Genomic DNA, 20,711 nt, shown 5'->3' with positions numbered 1-20,711 from the left:
TGGCGAACTTCTGCTAGGGCAGCATGGAAAGAAAATGTGGGGTTGGAGCCCCCATACAGAGTCCACACTGGGGCACTGGCTAGTGGAGCTGTGAGAAGAGGGCCCTGTTCTCCAGACCCCAGAATGGTAGATCCACCAACAGCTTGCACCTTAGGCACTCAATGCCAGCTCATGAAAGCCACAGAGACCATACTCTGAAGAGCTACAGGGTGAAACTGCCCAAGGTCCTGGGAGCCCACCCCTTGCATTAGTGTGCCCTGGATGTGAGACATGGACTCAAATGAGATTTTGGAGCTTTAAAAGTTAATGATTGTCTGACTGGGTTTCAGACTTGCATGGGGCCTGTGACCCCTTTATTTTGGCCAATTTCTTCCATTTGGAATGGGGACATTTTTCCAATGTCTGTACCCCCATTGTATCTTGGAAGTAACAACTTGCTTTTGATTTTACAGGCTGATAGGCAGAAGGAACTTGATTTGTCTCAGATGGACCTTTGGACTTGGACTTTGGAGTTAATGCTGGAAAGAGTTAAGATTTTGGGGACTGTTGGGAAGGCATGATTGATTTTGAAATGTGAAAGGGACATGAGATTTGAGAGGGCTTGGAGCAGAATGATATTAATTTGGTTCTGTGTCCCCAACCAAATCTCATCTCAAATTGTGGTCCCCACATGTCAAGGGAGGGACCTGGTGGGAGATGATTGGATCATAGAAGCAGTTTCCCCCATGCTGTTATCATGATAGTGAGTGAGTTTGCACAGAATCTGGCTGTTTGATAAGTGTCTGACACATCCCTCTTCTCCCTTTCTTTCTCCTGCAGTCATGTAAAAAGTGCCTTGTTTCCCCTTCACCTTCTCCCATGATTGTAAGTTTTCTGAGGTCTCCTCAGCTGTGTGGAACTGTGAGTCAATTAAACCTCTTCCTTTACAGATTACCCAGTCTCACACAATATCTTTATTGCTGTGTGAAAACAGACTGATACAGTTAATTTTCAGGCTTTTCTTTATGAATAAAGATTCAGAGTTTATATTTGTCAGAAAAACATTACTTCTTCATTGACATTTTCAAATTTATTAGCAAAAGTTTGTAAATATTATTTTCTTAAAATGTTTCTATGACTTCCACATCTATTATCTCCATTATCTCATTCTTAATTTTGTGATTTATACCCCTCCCAGTTGGATCTGAAAAACAAGAAATTAAACTTGGTTTTGTGGTTTTATTTAACAAAATAGACATTGGGTGTACTTACAATTCTGTGTGTGTGTGTGTGTGTGTGTGTGTTTCCTGTCACTAATGCTTAATGTTCTGCTTTTATGTTTACTACTTGTCTGCTTAAGCTGTCTTCAATTATTTATTTGGTTTTGAGTTAAGTCATTTGCCTTCCTCCCTTCCTTTTTTCCTCTTACCCTCCCTTCTTTTTGCCTTTCTCCTTATTCCTCTCTCCTTCCTTTGTTCCATCCCTCCCATTTACCTTCCTTCCTTGTTCTTTCCTTTATTCATTTTCTTTCTTTTTTCCATTCTTCTTTTCAATATATTTCTTTACCCCTTTTTAAAACTTGTCTTGAGTATATCTTTAATGGTTCCTCTAAGTTTTGACATGAAATGTTCAGAATTTGCTATATAAATACTTTGAAATAGTATTTTTAATTTTTTCTTAGCTCAATAGTTAACTGTGAGACTGTATTTTAAAATTTTTATTTGGTTTTGATTTGTTGTTCAAATTTGTCACTAGTTTTTAGTTTTGTTACATTGTGTGATTTGTATAATTTTGTCTTTTTAAATTTATTGAGATTTCATTGTGGACAATTATGACAACTATTTTTGGAAAGGTTTTAATGGCATGTAAAGATAATACAGTTCTTGTTTCACAGTTTATACATGTACAAACACACAATATTATAAATTATGTTACTCTAACTCCTTATTTAGTTATTACTGCATCTGGCAATAACTGGAAATAATAATATGAGATTTTAAAAATGTCCCTATGAACTTACACAAATAATTCATCATCTCTTTGTGGTATTTATGTGTATACGCCATACATACGTGTTTATGTATTATCACAAATAATAATTATTTTATTTATAATTATTTAAACTTTCAGTTAATATCTTGATAAATGAATGATTGCTATAAAGTCTCCAGTGACACATTTCAGTCAATTAGTCTCTGATTTTGTATTTTTCCTATTTTTCCTACATATTTTGTTATTAGAAAATTTGTTATTTTTCTAACCTGGCATATTCTCCAAGTGTTTCCTAACTCAAAGAACAACATCAGTATCAATGAATTGATTATAAAACCTTGAAATCATTTTTGGCCCTCGTCCACAAACCTTCTACCGACTTACACATTGATTTCACTTTGTTAAATAAATATATGCCAAATCTATTCATCATTCTCCATTGGCATCACTAACTTGCAACATCTGCCAACTGACTGAGAGCAATGGCCTCTCAACTGATTTTCCCATATTCTTTATTTGTTGAGTGAATAAGTGACTAAATTAATAAATATTTTTTATTGTACAATGGGATTGTCTTACTCTGCTCAGGATACTATAACAAAATACTATAGCCTGGGTGGTTTAAACAACAATTTTTTTTTTTTTTTCTCACAGTTCTGGATGCTGTGAAATTCAAAATCAAGATGCCAGCATATTTGGTGTCTGGTAAGGGCCTTCTTCCTGGTTTACTGATAGGCACCTTCTTGCTATTCCTTTAAGTGATAGAGAAGGAGAGGCCATTTCTCTCACTTTTCTTACATAGGCACTGATTACTTCATGAATGCTCTACCCCCATTATCTAATCACCTCCCAAAAGTCTCACCTCCAAATGCTATCCCACTGTGAATCAAAGCTCCAGCATATACATTTAGGGGAGACACAAACATTCAATTTATAGCAGTGTTCATAAAACATATGCCTATTTTAATATATAATGTTTATACATTGATTTCTACATTGCTTAAAATTTTGTCTGATTGCCCTACAGTATTTTTCTTTTTGTTTTATAATTTATACTAATTATTTATGTTTTGCTATTCTCTATTGGATATGTTCCCATACACATTATAATTTTTTTTTGTTTTGAACTCTATCTGGGTTGTCTTTTAATAAGTTAGTTAAAATTTATGCCTGTAACTATAATGCATATAGTCTGTCTTGCTACTGTTTCTTGTTTCTGAGGAATCTGATTTTTGCTTTTATTTTTTACATTGATTTTGAATGTGTAAATAATAGATTTTTCTAATTGGTTAGCATTGTGCATTACTGTAAGCTTTGTATTTCTGTGTGCAGTTGGATTTGCACCAGGAATTGGTGCATAGTCTCCATTATAAACAGAAGTACTCGCAATATATTTTAATAGTTCCCTCTTAGTCAAAGAATTCAATTTTGTGAAAAGAATGATGATGATAATAATGACAACAATAAATAACACATTTAGCACTTTCTATGTGCCACACACTTTGTTAGGAACTGTGAAGAGTTTGAGCTTTTACTCTACTTCAAGCTAAGAAGTTACCCTGTTACAGTATCAAGAAAACTGAAGAAAACACAAGTTTCCTGGATCAGAGACAAAAGTATTTCTTACCCACAGCAATGAGAGTACCCAGAACATCAGCATTTTCACCAGTTTCCTGAACCTCAGTTCTCACAGGGTGACACAAAGAGGGACAAGTCAGCCTGCACACAGAGTGGGTTGTATTACAGGAGAACAAAAGCCTTTTACATGGGAATGATTTTTTATAATGATCTTTTATCATGAGAAGTTAACGAACCAGTTTGATCTTCACTCTGAATAATATATTATTTTAATTATACTGGATGGTATGTAAACCTGCCATCTCTTCCAGAGGGAGATACTATCTCTATATTTTAAGGCTATTCTCTACCCAAATATTTGTGAAAAGAGAGTCTAAAGAAAAGGCAGTCGGTGACTCCGCTTGTAGAATGTATAGAAACCCATAAACCATGCATACAATTCTAAGGATTTTTAAGTGCTGCCAATATACATACTCATTTCATCCTCACAACAAACCAATAAGGTGGATAATATTATAAAGAACAGTTTATATATAGGGACCCTGAGCCACAGGAAGGCAAATTATCTTGTTAAATAGAGGAAGCATATGAAATAAAGAAAAAGAAGAAATAACAGTAACTTGTTTCCCACATTACCTTCTCCCCCTCAATTACCTTACTACCTACAAAAAGCATTAGGAAGATAAAGTCAAAATGTTGAAATTATTTTCAAAAGAAAATGTTATCATATAAGTAAAAGTGGTCCAGATATTAAACCAAAATTTAAGGTGAAACTCTATGCTAGGAAAACAGTCAAATATAGCAGAACTATCACTTAATTTTTATTTCATAGGAATTTGTCTAAAAATAACAAAATGACTACTTTGTGTCTGTTGCATAAAAATAAAAAAAATAAAAAAATTTAAAAAACCTGTATTATCGGGTTAGAAAATTGGCCGTTCTCATTTTATACTTCCTTGGAAATTCCTTATTACATTTGAGTTGATTCCCTAGAAAAACTGTGTTCTAGAGCTCCTATCTATTTATTACCAGTTTAATTTTTAAAGTAGAACTAATTTATACCCATGTGAGTGATCTCTATAATTTCTAAATCTCTTTGGATCATTTATGAAAGATAAGTCTAAGGCCGTGTATGTTTTTGGTGATTTATGTTTTCACTAGGTTCTATAGCTTATAGACCTTAGATATGAAAATATGTTTCTCAGAAAGCGAAAAGATCATGGGCTATATAGAGAGTGAAATTTCTTAATGATTGGTACTAGTAGTAATACTAGGTAACTCCTGTGGTTGCAATCCAAGGACACTATTGTTTAATAAATTAAAATAAATAAAATAAAATGAAAAATATAGTATAAGAATATAAAATAAATGGAAAAAAGAGAATGAATAATGAGGTAGATTAAAGAAGTAGATACTGTACATGATTGAGATAATGCCAAAAAAATTGCAACAGTTAACATGTAACGTAGCAAATATTATATGTTACCTATGCTTTTTCAGAAAATATTCCAAAAAAAAATTTCATTTGAGTTAGAAATTATAAAGCGGTACACTCAATATAAACTGCCTATCACATCTTTTCAACAAGTCATAATCAATATTAGATCTTACAGACATTCTATAACCAATGTTTCCACTACCCACTATAGTCATGAAAGATACCTCTTCTCAGTTCAAGGATCTTTGGTAGGAAAGACTGTTCGTTTAGAAGTGGTAACTCCTATCCATTCCCCAAAATGGTGATGCAATCAATTCTTCTTCTGTTATCAAAAGTCCCACCCCCCACAAGTCAATTCTAACTTCCTATCTCAATTTCCACTCTTCCCTCTCACTTTTCTAATCTGAAAACTGTGATAAATCAAAACATTTCTGATTTATTCAGAAATCCCTGCATATCAAGTGTTTCTTTGTTAATGTTTTTAGTTGTAAGGAATAGAAATCTCCACTCAAATTAGCTTGAAACTTCTAAAGGAAATACATACTTGGCTGATTTTACTGCAAATCCAGAGGCAGATCTGAATCCAGGAGAGGCTTCATCCAGTGGTTTGAAAGCGGTCACAAAAACTCCATTCTTCTCTGTCCCTTTGCTTTTCTATCAATGGTATTTACTGTGTCCTCAAGCTCTCCAAAGGGGCCTACCAACAGTTCTGGGTTGGTAATAGACCTGGTAATAACCAATGGTTACTACAGTTCCAAATATTGCATGCTCACACCGTATCAACCATGAGAAGAGAGAAAACATCCATGTTCTAGAAACATCAGTAAATATCTTGTGTCTCATTGACTCTGATTAAAGTTTGTAATAGCTAGAAGAATGGGATTGTTGGCTGGGTTTAGTTGATGATGACTCAAGGGTGTAACTAAAAGTAGGGTAGAGACTATTCAGAACACATAGCTGCCATCAGGAGAGATTTGGTGTCCCAAAACAAAATTGAACAACAATTTTGAATAAGAGGGGAATTAGATGCCAGGCAATAAGGGCAACAACAGATGCCTATTACAGTTGCTGTACATAATGTTTTTGAAGAAGGAAGATGTTGAAGAGATGAAAGGTAATGATAACATGGCAGCACATCAAATCCAGAAGTCATTTAAGGTCTGTAAAATGGAACAGGACCAAGAAAGAATTAAGTCAGACTACCTTACATGTCAACAAACATAACCTTGGGAAAAGTATCTTTTCACTTTTCTGAGTTGCATGTACCTGATAAATATTTAATATCATTTTCCTCATTATTGCTGAAGTTAATCAATTTTGAAAGAGCAATTATTAACTTTCAAAAGTTGGAAGAAACAGAACACACTTCAAACATACATTAATTTAGCAGTACACCTCCTAAAAAGCAGATAATAATAAATTATGTACATCTTCTCAATCTTCAGTATCACAGGGGAAAAAAAATCAGACCGATTCTAAATGGAATACAAATTTATTGTAGGAGACAGATTTTAATGCTCCTTTCAGAGAGCTGTTGCAGTCTATTATGTCAGCTCTCACACCTCCCACAACATAGCTTTGTCAGTGCACAGCCTTTCAAAATACGAAAAATCATAGATCTCAAAATGTTTAGAAATCTGTGGTTTGTTGGCAGTGCATTAGAAGAAAACATGTTTAATAAGATCAGAAAATCCAACAAAAGTCAGTAATTCTCTCAAAGTTGAAATGCATTCCCTGCAGGTATTGAGAGAAAAGTTGGCATCACGAAGATCAACACTTAGGCTCAGATGCTCCCAGGAATTGACTGACAGCAATTCTTATCCATTACACCTCTCAGCTCCTCTCCTACCTTCAACCTAGCAGTCTAACCCAAGCGCCGGTACGCTTTCATGGTACAAGTGTATAAAACTCAACCTGCTGCTTCAGAGCATGTTGGCATAAGAGATGATGAATTAAAAAGATGTGTGGCATTGACTACAAAGGATATTTCAACTCATTCATTCAATTAATAAACAATTACTAGATATATTTTATGTGCCAGGGATTATGATATGTTATAGGAGTATAAACCATGAGTAATAAGGTTTAGTGAAGAATACAGACAAAACTACTATGTGATATAGCCTAGGCCTGTAACTGAGAATTCAGACATGGAATGGGTCCATGGGATCAAAGAGAAAGATAAGTCAATCTAGAATGGCTTGGTCTATGGTCATAAAGAAGGAGAGCAAAGAGTGGGGGAAACTGGAAAATACGTCATGGGTGAGCTTCAGCTTAGGTTGAATATTTAAGTGTGTATATTCAAGATTATTTGTAAATACTCATTGCAACTAGGTATTTCCTAAAAGTGCATTTCAAGTCATTGTGCAATATAATGAAAAACGATTAAGTGTTATATGTGGAGCAGACATTTGTCCCATTGTGTCTGAGACAATGCAGATATACACTTGTTGTTACAGCATATTTATTAATAACACCCTCTACACCCTCAAAAGTATCCTGGTATGGATAATAAATTGTGTGATTACCCTGTTCTAACAAATATCAGTATGGTCTTTTGTCATTCAGAGATTTAAGTAAATTTGACTAGAATCTTCTTCCTTCCTACACAATTTCTTGACTTTGGGAAGCTTAAGCCACTCCCTGAGAATGATAGTTTCTCAGTATCAGAAACTAACCTGGTCATCTGAGCTCCCATGACCTTGCATTCTCCCTCTCTGCTGCCCCTATGGCCCCAGACAGGAAACCCATCCCCTCAAATTCCACACAAAAAAAATGCATTCCTATAATTAACATTGAGATTATTTATTAGTGACTACAAGTGGAAACAGAGCAGAGGTGTGCAATGCTCATCACCCAGATAACTAATTTGTCCTTTAAATTTCATATCTGCTTCTTAAGGGAAATAGTTCCAAAGTTTCCTTCCTACCCCCTCCCCAATGAAGTATCCAGTCTTACAGTTTCCTGGGTCCTCTCCTCTTCATTTACCTTCTTTCCAGGCATCAATTTAACATTTTTTCCCTTTGTCATATATACCTTTGACATGATTCTTGGGATCTGCTTACATTTATTCTCACTGACCACAAGAGAACACAGTCAATTCTCTCTTTGATTGCAGCTCTACTGCCAGTAGAAGTAGAACTAGAAGTGCGGAAAAAGAGAAACAGATAGAGATGGAGAGGTAATATGTCTTGGTAATGACTAGGATTGAGAGGTAGTATGTCTTGGTAATGACTAGGACAAGAGATAGCACAGACACCCAGATTAATACTCAGGTGCCTATACTTATTATCCTTAACCTCAAGATTTGATTATTTATGTTCATATGTATTTATTATTCTGGAAAAGAAATAAATCTATGACTTCTTCTCATAATACAAATAATAAGGTAAAACATATGAAAGGGAAACAAAAAATTTAGCAAATTTTTTAAAAATGCATTTTATAAATGCACCTATTAATATATATGATAGAGGTGGGCTGCAGATTCAACTCAGTGCTTCCTAGCAATCAAAACAAAGAATGAAATAAAACCAGTAAAAACATTCATGGTATTCATAAGAATTCTTTTTAAACTTAGGTACAGATATCTTTCTTGATACTAGATATCTGAAAAGAACTTCATCCATAAATTTTCATTAAAATCATACTATGAGATGTAACAACCCACTTCCTTAGTGGTACCCCTTTAAGAACTTTAAGTAGGGTTCCTTTGTTTAGTCCATACGAGTTAATGTCACATGTGCAATACAATTGATTTAAATCAATTTTAGAAGAGGCTACATGGTGTAAGTGTGCAACATTCTGATGGTGTAATACAAAGATTTTAAAATACATTCAATGACTTTTGTAGTCTGAGTCAATCCTCCTTGATTATAATTTCTCAAAAGCAAGATTTTGATAGGAATTGAACAGCAAAGAATTCAAAATTATGTTCTCTGGCTAGAACTTGCAGTGCAAATATTCTGAACTGCTGATTAAGGGCAAATCCATATTCTTTGACAATCAGCTGAATAAGTTTCTTGTAGTAATTAAATTGCCTAATCAAGGCTTGTTGCTGAATAAATGGTCAGCACACCTCCACACAGAGGTGGGTCAATAAACCCATATTGGCAGAGCAAAGAATTTCCTCAGACCTCATCTCTGGGTCTGCTCCAACACACTGACAAATATGCAATCAAGACCTAGGAGTTCTATGCTTTAGAGCATGGCCATAATAAAGCATCCATTCAAGTCTTACTTTGAGTCATGTAACTTCCCACTGTGCTCTATTCTAGTTTGCAAAAATGTACTCTCTATATAATATTGGATCTGCTGAATGGGGTTGGATGGTCTTATGCTATTAAATATTGGGTGACATGTGCTGAAAATAGCAATTTGGTTTCGAAACATATTATTTTGAACCATTCTCTGTAACAACAATTAGCTAGCAGAATTTGTTGAAGCCATTTGTTACTAAGTACATTAAAACAGAGTGGAGAAGAATGAGTAAGTTTCTGTTTTCCATCATACTGGTGCCAATAGAGAAAAGAAGATATTATTCTTCAATAGGCTGAACTACTCCTTGAAGAAGTGGGAGATTCATGCTTGAAATGCAGAGAGGTAGCAGCCTAACTCCACCAGAAACAAAGCATAGGGAAGGGTAGTGGAGGTGCAGGGCTGTAGCCTGGAGGTCAGGACCTGGGTTGTGGGTGGAGTTCTATTTACACCATGTGACCTAAACCCACCACTTAACCCGTTTGGATCTTTGTCTTTCCTCTATAAAATAAGGGGAGAGGAAAATCCAGACCAGAACAGTGGCTCTCAACCATTTTAAGGTAGAGAGCTTCTTCAAATAAAAGCTTACTTCTTATCCACATGAGTGAAGGTAAAGGTGAGGTTGCTCTGGCTGAAACTTGGCCAGCAGTATATTTACCAATTTCTGCAAAGGCAGCCCCTATATGTTTCTGAGAAAACCTTAAAATTATATAGAACAAAGTCTTGATAATAAACTGGTCTAGGTGATCTAGAACATGAGCCCTGACCATGACATCAGAGATTTTCTAGCAAAAGATGTTTGTTGTACAGATGAAAAACTGAAGACTTTAGCAAAGAGTTTGAGTGGCTTTGTAAATGCCAGAACAGTAACTCAAAATGCCAGGCTCTTTATCCAGGAATCTAGTCACTATACTTCAGCCAAGTACAAGAAGAAAAAAATATATTTTTGGAGGGAATAACCCTCTACATAGTGGATGCTGAGTTAAAGTGACTTTAATCAAATTAAATTAAAATACTTTATCATATCAAATAAGGCATTACTGAAGTGTATCACCAATTACATTTTTATACTACCAGAAAATCAGATAAGATTTCTTGACCTACTTCGATGGTGACCACTACCACTTTCTTCCCATCTAAATGTCCCCATCCAAGCTGCTCTTTTTATCAACAGTTCAATCTGTGGCTTTGCCTTTTTCTTTTTTTCTTTTTTTTTTTAAATTACAATAATTGTAGTTGAGCTAGTATTAGAGCTAAGCTAAAGATTTTGAAAGCTCTCAGAATTCTTATGATGCTGGCTGATTTAGGAAGGAAGGAAGGAAGGAAGGAAGGAAGGAAGGAAGGAAGGAAGGAAGGAAGGAAGGAAGGAAGGAAGGAAGGGAGGGAGGGAGGGAGGGAGGCAGGGAGGGAGGGAGGGAGGGAAAAAGAGTTACAAAGAAAGAGAGAAAGGAAGAAGAAGAAGAAGAAGAAGAAGAAGAAGAAGAAGAAGAAGAAGAAGAAGAAGAAGAAGAAGAAGAAGAAGAAGAAGAAGAAGAAGGAGGAGGAGGAGGAGGAGGAGGAGGAGGAGAAGGAGGAGAAGAAGGGAGGGAGGGAGGGAAGGAAGGAGGAAGGAAAGAAGGAAGGAAGGAAGGAAGGAAGGAAGGAAGGAAGGAAAGAAGGAAGGAAGGAAGGAAGGAAGGAAAGAAGGAAAGAGGGAGGGAGGGAGGGAAGGAAGGAAGGAAGGAAGGAAGGAAGGAAGGAAGGAAGGAGAGAAAGAGGGAAAGAGGGAAAGAGGGAGGGAAAGGAGGGAGGGAAAGGAGGGATGGAGGAAGAAGTAAGTTGGTTGCATCAAAACAATTTAACAGAGTTTTGAAACAATTTTTATTTTTCTAAGTTAATTCATCTTCCAACTTAGAATAATGTCTATCATTTACCTTCATTAAAAGAGGGCAATGAGGATCTATAGATAAAATATACACTATACTATATACTCTTGGAATACTACAACAGAGGTATGGTTTTATTCTCCATTCGCTGTATATAACTTTTGTGTAATTTTATAAATGTGAAGAAATATATCAATGGTGTTTCTATGTTCTCAATATGGGCAAGCGTCAGTCCAGAGTTCCTTCATTTACAAACCTTTATTTTTTTGCAGTGCTTTTAAAAAATGTGCATAAATGTGTATCTTTATTTTAATAAAAATCATTTTCTTTAATGTTTTCTATGAGCAAACTTAATTGTAAGACATCTTACTATTTTGGTGCCATACAGGTCAATTTATACAAATAACCTTTCACAGGAAACAAAAATTGAGATCATTTTTCATTTGAAAGAATCAGAATTTTAATTTTGACTTTCTGTATAACTTAACTGATGTCATATGCTAGCCAAATAATTATAATATATACATGTGGCTCCTACATATTTCATTGTCAAATGTTTCCTTCTGAACCAAATTGGACCCTTCAAACAAAAAGAAATCCACCATAGGGAAAAAAAATCAATTTAAAGAACACGGTGATGATGAACGTGTGAGTTCCAACTCTTCTTAGTAAGAACTGACACTTCCATGCTAATCGTACTGGAATAAAATATGTGCAATATGTACCATCACAGGAAAACACATTTTCCCCTACTCAATGCTCATTTATAGATTTCAAATGGCTTTAATCTTTTAAACAGATTTCCTTTTTCATGACTCTTTAACAGATTTCCTTTTTCATGACTCTTTAAAATAAGATTATGTTTTCTAGCTAGCTAGCCTTCATTTCATTAAAAAGAAAATTGTTATTTTAAAAAATCACCTCATTTTTGAGGTTGTATCACATAGTACTCAAATTATGCCCAGGATTCACCAGCCAAAGTGCAAAATTTGAACTATAATTTATTTCTCTCTTTTATCCTCATAGATAGACATGAAGGCTGAAGGAGAATCCACTATCCAAGAAGCATCAGTCCACATAGAAGGGGACCAAAATGTATTCAGAGTTTTTCAGAAGACACGTGGTTAGGTGAAAAATGTATCAAGGTATGTAATCTTCAGCAGGTTGGAAACTGATGTGTGCATATATGTATACATAAAATCTTAAAACTGCTCTCCTTTCAAGTGAGAAAACTATTTCATTTGTTCCACTTGGAAGTCGCTGAAACAATAATACATCCAGTTCCTTCCGCAGCATAATTATAGAAAAAAAACTTAACTATGAAGATGTATACTGCCATCTTGTGGTTATTGCTAAAGTAACATGTTTTAAGTGAAAACGTAATTCACAAAACCATCGGGAACATCACTGCTATTTATCCATTCTTTCCCGAGTCCCAGGCACCACATTAGGACTCTCCATATACTATCTTATTTAGTAGTCAGAACAGCACAAAAAGGGATGTGCCACTTAAATTTCACAGTAAATTATGTAATTTTATAATATAAAAATAATTCAGTACATCTATAACCCCATTTTTTAACTTCACAGATAAGAATAACTGAAGTCCTCATTGTTGAAAGGCTTATAGTCATTGACTAGTCATTTACTCTAATAGAGCTCAGATCTCTTGGTTTCCACCGGTGTGCTAAAATATTCCATGTCATTTTGTGTTATACTATTCTATGTGGACCTCTAATTTAAAATTGTAAGTGTTACTATTTTCAAGTTCTCTCTATAGAAATAAATAGTATTATTTATTTTTGGCAATTAGATATAGAGTTACAACTGCTCTCTTACTAGGGGGAGAAGGGTTTCATTTTTATTACATAATGCTAGATCAGGCCAAAATGCTAGTTTTGATTAGTCAAAGATCACTGAAAAATATCCAGAAGAAAGAACAGGTACAGTAGGTCTTCAGACTAATGACAAAAGTTCCAAAAAGAACATAGTAGGAAATTCCATGACTAGAAGTATACATTATTAACAAATTAATTTTACAAAAATAAGTAATCCAACCTCCATGCCATGGAGCTCATTTTACTGTATCATCTAATTCTAGCAAACCAGTAAGAGATGAGAGAGAGACAGAGAGAAAGAGAGAGAGAGAGAGAGAAAGACTCATTACAGTCACATCTCCTTTAAAGAGAAAGTAACATTTTCTGGAACTGTTCCTTGTGAACATTTGTTAGATTTACTCTAAAGACTTCCCAGCAGATGCAGGAAGCAGAATTACTTTATTGTGGGAAGTCCTCCATTTCATAGACCCCAATTATAGGTTACTGTTTTGGAGGGCTCTGCCTTAGATCATGGCAAGGAGCAAAGCCTTAATAAGGATTTCCATTTTTTAAAGCTTGCTTAAGCTTGGAAATATAAGATTGGTCAGATAAAGTCATTCATAATCACTGCTGTTTGGTTATTTCCATCCTGTTGATAATGTGCAGATCCTATTTTGTACAAGGAGTAGGAAGCAACTCCTACCTTAGCCCTTGCCCGCGCCTTAACACACAACGGATCTGCAGAAACTGAAGAGAACATTCTTCTATCAGCTGATACAAGCCGGAAGGATGGCGCTTTCTGACCTATTTTTGTATCATTATTAGGAATCCATACTTCTCACATTTTATTAGTTTGAATAACATAAAATAAATATTTAAGTTAATAAAGGAATCAATAGAATTCTATGTTCTTACTGAAAGAAAAAGAGCAAGAATTATATGATCACACCCTAATTCTCACAAGCTAAGATTTGGTTTTTAAGTCAACCTAATGTTAGAAAAGTATACCCTAATGAGAGTTTTAAAATTATTTTTAAAGATGAATCTCAATATTGTTTAATCTTTTTATACAAAACACTTTGAACATCAGGGCAATTTCCAGCTCAGCAAAATATGATTCCATTTTCAAATGTATGCAATATTATATACCATACTAAGATAGATTATTAGTTTGTTTTCATATTTTAAAAATAGACCCAATTTTTTAAAGTGGCCTTCATTCTTGCATATTTCAAATGCATAACTGAATGTCCAATTCTTCATACTATATATGAGATAAAAATTTTTCATGTAATAGCAAAAATTGTCATTTTATGACTTCTTAAATATCTTAAGTTATATACAGAGACTAGCACTGCGAGTTAAAAGCTTGCCTTAGAAATCATATGTCTTCTACTAGTCTTGGACAACAAGCAAAAGATCATGTGTGCTGCACAAATTAGCTGCTCCCTAGAGGGTGTGAGCATCTCAGTAACAAACTACACTAGGTATAATAGTCTTCGCAGCCTGAAAGATCTCCTGAGGTAGTATCTTCAACATCTGTATGCATGACTTAGCACATAAGCTACTGTTAAAATTGAGATACCAAGCTGGGATATGTACAATGACCAAATTAGCACACCACTGTTTCTTGCTATTGTTAAAATTCCACCAGGCTTTCTTCCTCACGAATTATGTCATTAACTCCTTCCACTAACAATAGCAATTGAATAAAACAGATACATAAGCAAACAGAATTAAATCCAAAAGTCCCATCTAGATTCAAGTTCTCTAAAATAACAGGACACCCACAGAAAACTTTGGAAATAGGCCTGGCACAGAGGTTTATGCTTGTAATCCCAGCAGTGTGGGAGGCCAAGGCTGGTGGATCACTTGAGGTCAGGAGTTCAAGACCAGCCTGGCCAACATGGGGAAACCCCGACTCTACTAAAAATACAAAAAAAAAAAACACACAAATCACGCGTTGTGGCACATGCCTGTAATCCCAACTACCTGGGAGGCTGAGGCAGGAGAATTGCTTGAATCCAGGAGGCGGAGGCTGCAGTGAGCCAAGATGGCACCACTGCACTCCAGCCTGGGCAACAGAATGAGACTCTATCTCAAAAACAAAACAAAACAAAAAAGCTTTGGAAGTAATATACGACAGCCGTCAGGATTAGATTTATGAAGTTTCTATCCATTAAGAAGGTTATAGCTTTACACCCTCAAGAAACTTGATTCTTAATCACCCTTAGGGGAGAGACAGAATGCTCCCCAATTCCTAATTCCCTCTAGACTCTGCAAGAAAAATGAGAGGTACAAAAGACTGTAATAGCTCTCTTAAGGGATCTTTCAGGGCCCTTCCAAGTAGAAATATAAACTCTACACGCCCAGCCCTGTAATGCTGACAGTGCTTGGGGCAGATCGGAGGCAAGGCAGGAAGTTATTTCACCGCACACATAGGACCAGAATGGCCTCAATGGAATATGGGGCCATTCACAGGATCCTCATTCAAAGAACACAAAAGTGTCCTGAGAATTATCACTTTTTCTCTTTGAAGGCCCTGAATTGCCAGCATTCATTCATTTCACTTTAAAGCTGGAATGCTTTGACTGTCAGGAGGTCCTTATTGAAAAGCAGATTATTTTTGTGCAAGGTAAAATTCCTCCACAGTTAATACATAAGTGAAGATTAGTTGGACCTTTGCTAAAGATAATTTGAAGGAGAAGATAGTGTCTGAATTACCTAGCAGCAAAGTGAAAACAAATGGAGAAAGCATAAATTTTATAAAAATTCAATTTGTCTGGCATCTAGTTTTTGCTGTGGCTGATACTCTGCTTTTATTCAAAATATCTGTTATCGGTGGCTTCTCAGGGATTACAAAACTATGATTTGTGCCTCTCAAAATAAATATAAAGACTTTAGGAAATAATTTATTCTCTCCCTAATTGACAGGAACAGGACATGTTCTGCATTTGGATAAACTGCATTCTGATATCTACCACGGAGATTTCTACTAGTCTGGTTTTCAGGAGCATCACATCATTGAGATAATTCATTATAAAAGGGAAGCACATCAAAAGCAAGCAAGAAGTTAGTGATAAACCTGAGTCTTTTCATTACTACTATAAAGTTTTCACCTCCATTTTATTCTGAAATATTTCTTAATATTTGTAGTTTCATTCATTGGTAAACCTTCATTGTCTGGGTTAATAGGACATGGCCTACTTGGCTGGATTCTGACTAACTTCTCTGTGTTCTCTAACGGTGGGAAGAGATCATTAATAGAAAGAGAGCCAACTGGGAAAGATTCTTATAAAAGGACATACTGAGACATTGCTGACATTGCTGCAGACTTCCTTTCTACAAAGCTCAAACTCATGTAGGTGTGTCCCCACTTCCAGGGGCACACCAGTTCCACTATTCTTGGTATTTTACCCCCTAGAAAAAACATGATATTTACTGAGTCAATTTCAAGAAGGTGATCTAGCCATCGTATCTAGGGTCCATCATTCTCTCTTAGGACCCCAACCTGAGAACAACCATTGGTGAATTGAATACTTAAAGGAAGAGAGATTGTTCTCATCTGTTTGGAGTATAAACTTCCTTAAGGAATTAGCATCTCTACACCACATTACATTTGCTATCTTACTGTTCCCTTTGAGAAGAAGGGAGTCATTGAACAAGTTTCTCTCCTCATAAAACTCCTTAATTAGATTTTGACATTTCAACTTTTTTCATTTGATCCAAGTAAAAAAAAAAATGTCAGAACCCCCAAAATATGGGTGGGACTTCTTTCTCTTCTACTTGGATTAAATGATTTCTACTCTATTTCTAACAGACTGGATCAGTTTATTGCTGTCCCATTTGGTTGCAGATAATCCTGGATTATATTCTTAAAGTAAAGAAAGAAGACCATAAATTTTAGTGTACAATGTGTTAAATTTCTGAAACTTTTAAATAGGAGATTTATTGTCTGTTCAAATTAAGGAAAAAATGCTAGAAACCTCAAAGCTTAAAATGCTTTGTAGATTCTTGCCGAAAGGTAACCAGAAGATAAGGTAACAAATACGGAATATTAGATTTAATCGATAAATGTTTCTTCAAATAATGTAAAGTGTTTACCAAATTCTTTTCACCCTAGCTATGTAATGCTAAATTTGCAACGTTTGAAGTTGTGGGTTCCCAGTTACAGAAGCAACCGGTCTGTGGTGCTCAGTTTTGTTTATATTTGGCAAATGGTGTCTTCCTGCTTTCAGGAAAAGAAGGCTTAAGTGGGCTTATAACTACCTAGATATCAAATGGTTTCTACAGACATCTTCCTTCTTAAATATAAGTTAGATATGTACGTAATAATTAGAAAGTTGAACTAAAATGGTCAGAACAAAATACAGGAGATACTAGTCCAATCAACTCTTACATATTCGAAAGTTCTACTGAGGTGTTCACAAAATGAAAACTGCAGCTGAATTCCCATTTCCTTCACATAACACCACCTTGGCTATAAAAACTTAGCTTACTTCCAGAAAAGGATGTTTACTGGACTAATCCCAAGAATACATAGTGAGTAAACTTTGAACTTCATTCTCAAGGGTTCTTCAACCCAGAGAGCATACAAATGCTAAAGTCTAAAATGATTTTAGCTGTTAAAAATGTGTGCAGATTCATATAAATATTTAAACTATAATTATAAATACATATAGCATTGTATTATAATAGTTCCTGATAAAGATTGATAATTTTATTTTAAAAATATATTAAACTTTTAATCTCCCATCCTTCAGTTAACTCATTTTTAAAAATATCTGGCAACTTATATGCAGTTTCTGAAGAGAAAACCCAAGATCCAACACCCATCTATGCAGATCTGGTTGTTTATCCATGGACAAGTGGCATAGCAAAGGAAAAGCAAATGAATCTAGACACTGTTAAGGAACAATAAGCCCACCAAGACTAAGGAAAACGCTTGCCACAAGACTTAGCTTTCCTTCATACAGTAAGATTACATTCATTCAGAATGATATCAAGATGCTTTTAACAATGAAATCAGGAAATTTATGTCTGTGGCAGTTGCAAATATTTCTACCAATCCTGACAGAAGAACAGAGACCTGAGAAAGTCTGAAGAAATGAAAGGAACTCAATCAAACACGAATCCAAGAAGCTCTGAGGAATGTGTGAGATTAATTCCAGGAAGGTAAGCAGCAAAATCTAAAATATCTTTACTCTCAAAGAATTCATGTTCCACCAATGTAATGAATCTTTAAGATGGCCGTCATTTGGATTCAGCCTTAAGAAGAAAAACTATCATGCATCAAAAAAGGTATTTTTCTCATTAATTTCACAACAGAACATCAACCAAAGCAATTCAAATGGATCAGCTCCAATTCATCTGGAGTGGTCAAACTGTGGGAAGGATTTCCAATCACACAATCAAGACCAGAAATAAAAGCTATATCAAAATATAGTCATCTCCTTCCTCCTTACCCCCTCCTTTCCACCAACTACCTTACCCCATGACCTCAAATAATCACTGAATCTGGGAAACATTAGTAGAGTTGCTCTAGCTGACCTCCATCACTGTCCCCAGTAGGTGAAGGTAGTCTCTGAGGTAGCGAATGTCAAGGTTTAGTGTGAAGTGTAATGTTCACTTCAGACACAAAAACGCTCGTTTAGAAATAAAGAGGCCATGGATGGAGAAGTGCATGAATGTCTTACAAGCCTAGAACAATATTCTGGGTGAGGAAGTGATAAATAATAAGTTATTCTGACCACACCTGCTACTCGTTAAGTGACAGAAGCCTCTTGGCCACCATTAATACTTTCAGCATCAGTCAGAGGAAATACAGGGCTTTGTAAAGGAAAAAATGTTTTTAAACGGTGGTGGTAGAACTGAGCAGATGTGCATCTATTTGCTGATTACATTACAGTGGGATTTAGTGAACAAAGGTTTAATAATTAAAGCTGAGGCATAAACAACGTAGATCAAACACAAGGTATCTAAGAAATTAAAGACGTTCAGTTTAACTCAGAAAGACTTTGTTCTAGTACTCACTCTGCAGTTAACACTGTGTAATTACAAGTTATTTATTAACTACTGGGACATTCTTCGGAGTTTCTATAAAATGAGATTTCCTATACATAGTTTTTGGATTTAGGGGTTTAGGGTGAAAATGAAGACTATAAATAGAAGCCAATCCTTCCTCCACAAAATGGGAATTTCACTGCTTTAAGAATTTATATTAGCAACAGGATGTGGGCCCATAGGCTCTTACAAGGCACTGTCACTGGAGAAGAGCAGAGGTGTGAAGATAAGTCCTCTTTGTCTTCTCAGACTGAATATGGAAGCTACCCCAAGAATGGTCTCACTGAGATTGGGAATGAAGACAAGGGAACCAGCAAAAGTGCAGACTTCTGGAAACACTGAAATTTGTACATTTCTCTCTTTCTAACAGGAATCACTGCTGCAACCCAAAATTAAAAAGCTGCATTGGAAAACAGACACAAGACTGGAGTTCCATCATCCTTGTAAGGCTAGTTCCTTGAGAGTTTGACTCTAACCCTGGATTGAGTCAGAAAAAGAAAAGGAAATGTAGTAAATCTGCAGTGAATTAATTTTCTATTAGAAAATCATTTGGCCCAATTTGTCAGAGTCTGACTTTCTTGAAAAAAAATTAGTAGGAGCTTTAAGTCTTTAGGACCACTAAGGGATAATTTTAATCATTACTGCTGAGCTACTCTCTGGCTCCAAATCTATCTCTAGTGGCCTTTCAGTGTGACTACCTTCTTCCCAGTGTCTACATGGGCACTGAGGGAAAGCTATTTGATCACTCACTATTGAAATCTTGATTAAGAGCAAGTGTTCTCTCAGGGTACTTTAGCTCTCTCTCAGGGATCTGATTTTTTTGTTGTTGTTCTATCTCAACAGCTAAGTTTGAATTCTAACTCCTAAATACAACATTTGCTATTTAAAGTTGCAACCACAAGATAGCAGGATAACTTAATTTGAGTTTCAACTGGTGAGGGAATGGATTCTAAAAACTGATAAGATGGGAGACTATGGCAGATGGGTCACCTAAGGTCAGGAATTTGTGACCAGCCTGACCAACATGGCAAAACCCCGTCTCTACTAAAAATACAAAAATTAGCCAGGCATGGTGGCAAGTGCCTGTAATCCCAACTACTCAGGAGGTTGAGGCAGGAGAATCGCTTGAACCCGGGAGGCGGAGGTTGCAGTGAGCTGACATAGTGCCATTGCACTCCAGCCTGGGCAACAAGAGCGAAACTCCATCTTAAAAAAAAAAAAAAAAAAAAAAAAAACTGGTAAGAGCAAATTATAGAAACATGATTATGATGTGGTACAGGATGAAATACAATTAGATAAACTTCATTGTTTAAAATATATTTTTTTAAAAAATAATGCCTGAATGTATTATTTTATTAATAGTGAATGATAAAGAAATATTAATATATAGAAAAATTTATAAATTACACAGCAAAGTGAGTATATTACTAATATAATGATAGCCATAATATAAAAATCCCTTTTAAGTTATCTGAGATAAAAATAATATATGTAAACGTGTGTTTGTTAATAATTTCTAGCCTTTATTATTGGCAATAAGTGTTGCTGTAAAATTTGTAGCTGAATTATAGAACTGACATTAAAAAGCAAGAGACTATTGCATTATTTGTTTGTTTTTAATTAACTCCTGAAGTAATAAAATGTTCTCTAAGAATATTTGAGCAGAATAAAATGTTTCATCTTAACAGTCATGGATGATTCTTCACAGAGCTAAACTATAAA

The 20,711-nt window shown here is 35.3% G+C and overlaps 1 long non-coding RNA gene across 1 annotated transcript in view; it reads left to right on the top strand.

Annotated features, from left to right (window-relative positions):
* LOC139363615 (uncharacterized) overlaps positions 1 to 15,997 on the top strand; it is a 49,822-nt gene extending 33,825 nt beyond the window's left edge. Inside the window, exons 2-3 of the long non-coding RNA XR_011624294.1 lie at positions 12,136 to 12,254; positions 15,861 to 15,997. This is a non-coding gene — a long non-coding RNA (uncharacterized lncRNA). The remainder of the gene's footprint in view (positions 1 to 12,135; positions 12,255 to 15,860) is intronic.
* The last annotated feature ends 4,714 nt before the right edge of the window (positions 15,998 to 20,711 follow it).

Source organism: Macaca nemestrina, chromosome 6 (assembly GCF_043159975.1).
Source record: "Macaca nemestrina isolate mMacNem1 chromosome 6, mMacNem.hap1, whole genome shotgun sequence".
Classification (NCBI taxonomy): Eukaryota; Metazoa; Chordata; class Mammalia; order Primates; family Cercopithecidae; genus Macaca; species Macaca nemestrina.
Note: the sequence above shows the minus strand (reverse complement) of the source record. Positions and strands in the feature narration are given on the sequence as shown.